We start from the raw sequence: 5,000 nt of genomic DNA on the forward strand, positions 1-5,000 counted from the left end.
ATCAATTTTAGGGTAAACGTATTTGTTAATTTTTTTATTTTTTTTTTCTTAATATTATTATTATTATCCTCATCATCCTAATTATTATTATTATCATCATCATCCTAATTATAATTATTATTATTTTTATTATTATTATTATTATTATTATTATTTTCATTATCATTATTATTATCATTACTATTATTATTATTATTATTAATGATATTCTTAGCGTTATTTCATTATCATTATTATTTTTTTTATTATTGTTATTATTGCTATTATTATTTATTATTATTATTATTATTATTATTATTATTATTATCATTATCATTACTATTATTATTACTATTATTCTTTTTATTTATTATTATTATCAATATTATTATTATCAATAATAATGATAATAATAATATATAAATAAATAAATATTTGAATATGTATATATGTATATGTATACATAAAAAGAATATATATATATATATATATATATATATATATATATATAATATTTTATATATATATATATATATATATACAAAATATACATTTATATGATATATATATATATATATATATATATATAATAATATATATATATATATATATATATATATATATCTATATAAAATATATATATATATATAATATATATATATACATACATTTTATATATATAATATATTTAAATAACATACATATATATATATATATACATATATATATAATATATATATATATTTTTTTTTTACGGTAGGTTCATGTCTGAGCCGCCGTGGTCACAGCATGATACTTCATTGTAGTTTTCATGTTGTGAAAATATATATATATATATATATATATATATATATATATATATATATATATATATATATATATATATATGTAAGGGGTAGATGTGAAGAGCGTATGGATGAGCGGATGAGTCGGAGTGTGCGTGAGTCCCGTATGAATGAAATCTAAACCAGCGGAGATTATTTTCTGCTAACTCTTATAAGGAATGCCACACTATATATTAATTATATATTATTCATTATTAATATAACATTTAGATATCTCAATTAGCAAATGATAGGTATTAGTGATAGGGACTCCAGACCAACATTTTAATGTAATAATGCATAGTGACCAACACAAGAATAATACAGAGGATATAAGCAATGTAGCAATAAAGTGGTGGAAGTAAGAAATTGAAACACATAAAAAAAAGATGGAAAAAATAATAAAATAAGTCAGTAACCCTCACAGTTAGCGAGGGGGGGTGTTCCCTGAAAACACACACCCTGACTCTAGCCTTCGGACAGAGGAGACGCGACTAGTGTGCCCACCCGAGGGGGTATTGTGCTGAGAGACAACTGAGCCTCGGTAAGGATGTTATTTTATATTAACAGTTGTTTAAGTAAAGCAAAGTAAAATAAACTGACGTAAGGTGAAGGGAAGTGACATTGAAAAGTCAGTATCTAATGAAATTGTATACAGGGATCAAGACCAGACGCAGAGATAGGCTGCCCCGCCTGCTGGCCGCTGCCCCGCCTGTTGGTTGGCCGCTGTCTATCTGTCTGCTGTCTACTATGTTATCCTTTATATGTTGTGAGTGTTGTGTTTGGTCATGCCATTTAGAGTAGGATTATAGATGGTATATTCTGTGTTAATAAATTGGTTAAAATGTTCTGGTGTTCCATTATCTCCGCAAATGAACAAATGAGCTATAAGTAAAAGGTGAACCACGGAGAAGGTGCAAGGACTGGTAAAGGGCCCAGGCCAGTCGTTAACTAATTAACAAACTAAATTAGCTGCCTTCACATATATATGTGTGAGTGTGTGTGTGTGTGTGTGCGTGAGTGTGTGTGAGTGTGTGTGTCTGTGTCTGTGTATGTGTGTATGTGTGTGTGTGCGTGTGTGTGTGTGTGTGTGAGTGTGTACCATGCAGCAGCTTTCCACTCGTCTAATGGATCCAAAGGAACGGCATAGATCGATACGGTTTGGCACCACCTGTGTGTGTTTTTGTACTTGTTTGTGATTTAAAGGTGTTTCTTCCATTGATATTTAATTATACATTCATAAAACTGCCACTTCACTCAAAAATATCAGTAATAGGTACGATGTAGTATATTTACAACAAAATAATCCAGAACTTGTATATACGCTAATGGCAGGCTTAGGAAAGAAAAATGTGAAATGGGTGTTAAGAACATCCAACAATTTTCACGAATAATTTTGATCTTCTTCTTCTTCAACTGGCTTTTCCATGTTCATCATGGGTCGCCGGTGCGGATCGATTTTTTTTCCACATCATATTATTAGATTGGCAGCTTCGTATTAAGGCCGGATGCCCTTCCTGACGCCACCACGGATGTCGGCGGTGGATCTAGCCCTTGCCTGAAGAGGCATACCCTACAAGGCAGCAGGGGGTTTGGAGTGAGAGTTCCCTTCTCCTAGCCCTTGCCTGAAGAGGCATGCCCTACATACGCGAATTATTTGGATATAGAGAATAAAAGACTGAAGGGATTCGCAATACGCTTTATTATTGTTGTTGTTCTTTTCCTGCAATGTTCTCAGTATCTGGATTATTTTTCTTCTGTAAAAACACAGAAATTTATCTTTTATCTGATCTTTGATATTGTAAAATCCTCACTCATGTCATTATCTTTAAAGGTCTTTACAAATATCTGAAAAGGAAATATAGTAATTTCGCATTCCATGACTAGAAAATGTTTCTGATAATGAATACAGAATAATAATGATAATAATAATAATAAAAAATACAATTGACAAACGCAACATAGACGTCTGTTGTAAGATGTTTACCAAATATTTCCTCAAGAAGTAAAAAAAATATATATATATATTTGTGTGTATGTGTGTTAATATCACAGCGATCGGTCAATTAAGCAATATACATACCTTGTGACAAATAATATTTTTACTATCTGAATCGTAACACAGTCCTAACACCTAATACACATATGTATGTGTGAATATATGTATGTATGTGGGTTTTTTAAAATGTTTTTTTTTTTTTGTGTATTTTTTATTTCCCTATCCTTTTTTTTTTTTTTTAAATCCGTTTTTTTTTTTTTGATGCACCATAAATTTTTTAATTTTTTTTTTTTTTTTTTTGCTTCCGTTTTTGGTTTTTCCCTAAAGGAAAAACCTGGGAAAAAACCCCCCGGGTTTTCTAATAATAATAATAATAATAATTATAAAAAATTTAAAAATAATAAAAATAATAATAATAATAATAATAATAAAAATAAAATAAGAATAATAAACAACAACAACAACAACAAAATTATATAAAACAATAGAAATATTAATATATATTTTTTATATGAAATCCGTCAAAACAAAAGTCCTTTGATGAGAGTAAAAGAAAACTGTGAATGAGAGTTTTCCAGACTCCTTTCGAGTTGCCAGTTTTTGTTTTTGTTTTTCACTTTTCCTGGGAAGGGAGGCGCTGGAGCAAATGAAGATCCTGTTCACAAAGGCGTGTGACTCGACTGGCCTTGCAAGTTGTAGAAATGGTTTAAAGCGGCTATTATTGACAATATGGTTATCATCGTTATCATATCTTTGGTCGAGAGAGCTGTACAGAGTAAAGAAACAGGCGGAGGGAGTGATGGTGTGGAGGTAAAGTCGCCCGGTGGTGGAGGGGCGGGGGTGGGCGCGGCGCCCGTGCCGGCCTCTCACACGGGCGCCGTTCTCGGCCGCCCTCCGGGCCCTGTCCGGGGGGCTCGAGCGGCGTCCCCAGGCGTCCTCGATCTCGGCCAGCGAGCGTCCGCGCGTCTCCGGGACGGCCAGGAAGACGTGGAGGGCGTAGACGACGCAGCCGGCCGAGTAGGACCAGAAGAGGCCGTAGGAGCCCCACGCCCCCCGCACGCGTTCGAACGTCATCGAGACGAAAGGGAAGGAGGCCAGCGGAGTATCCTTTTGACGCCGATGCCGAATCCGAGGCTGCGGAGCGGTGCGGGAGGATCTCGGCGGCCACCAGCCACGACGCGGGGCCCACGCCCACGGACACGCCCACCGTTTAACGCCAGCAGCGCCGCCATCGGGAGCCAGCTGGGGGAGGGCCACGTCGTCGCCGCGCCCCTGCACGAAGAAGAACGCGCCCAGGGCGCTGGTGGCGGCGGCGCTGAGGGCGGCGCCCGGGCCCGCATGAGGCACTTCCTCGGCAGGCGATGCAAACAGCGCCGAAACCCGACAAAGTGCAGGCGAGGGCGCGTCGCCATGACAACGATGCTGCTGGTGTTGGGGGGCATGCCGACGCCCGCCAGCGGAAGATCTGGGCATGTAGATGAGACGGCGTTGTTCCCGGAGAGCTCCTTGGCCTGCAGAAGGAACATCGAGACGGCGATCGGCACGAGGTTGGACTTCCTGACGAGCATCCTCGCTGCCTCCCAGCAGGACGCATTTTCCTCGGACGCCGCCGCGCCGTCGAACTCCTTCATCACGTCCTCCGGAGAGCTGCGCAGCGTCTCGAGCACGCGCAGCGCCTCCTTCTCCTTCCCCCTCCTCGCCAGCCACAGAGGGGACTCCTGGGACACCAAGAGCCGAGGGAAAGGGCCCGGGACGAGCAAGCAGGCGGGCAGGACGAGTGCCAGGGAGTGCCACGCCAAAAAACTCCCCACGACGTACGTCAGCAGGAAGCCGAAGGTCGCCCAGGCGTCCACCAGGCTGGCCAGCGTCCCCCGGAAGCGCTCCTCCGTCACCTCGCACAGGTACACGGACACGGTGGGGTTCATCAGCGCCGCGGACGCCCCCTGGAAGAAGACGGGCGCGGGCGTCATGGCACACCTCTGGTCGGTCTGTGTTTTATTGAAGCTCTGGCTCATGTTGGAACAACAACAGTAAAGTGAAGGACAGGAAGGAGAGGGAAGAGAATAAGGAGATTAAGTAGAACTAGAGGATGAAGAACAAGAAAAATAGAAGAGAGAAGAACAACAACAATAAGAGGATGAAAAACGAAAGGAACGGGAGAGAGAGAAAAAATAGCAACAACAAGAGAGTGTAGAAGA

General features: G+C 39.5%; 1 pseudogene; it reads right to left on the reverse strand.

Moving 5' to 3' along the window:
- Positions 1–3,309: 3,309 nt before the first annotated feature.
- LOC119574714 overlaps positions 3,310–5,000 on the reverse strand; it is a 6,679-nt pseudogene continuing 4,988 nt past the window's right edge.

The sequence above is a fragment of the Penaeus monodon genome, chromosome 6, assembly GCF_015228065.2.
Source record: "Penaeus monodon isolate SGIC_2016 chromosome 6, NSTDA_Pmon_1, whole genome shotgun sequence".
Lineage (NCBI taxonomy): Eukaryota > Metazoa > Arthropoda > Malacostraca > Decapoda > Penaeidae > Penaeus > Penaeus monodon.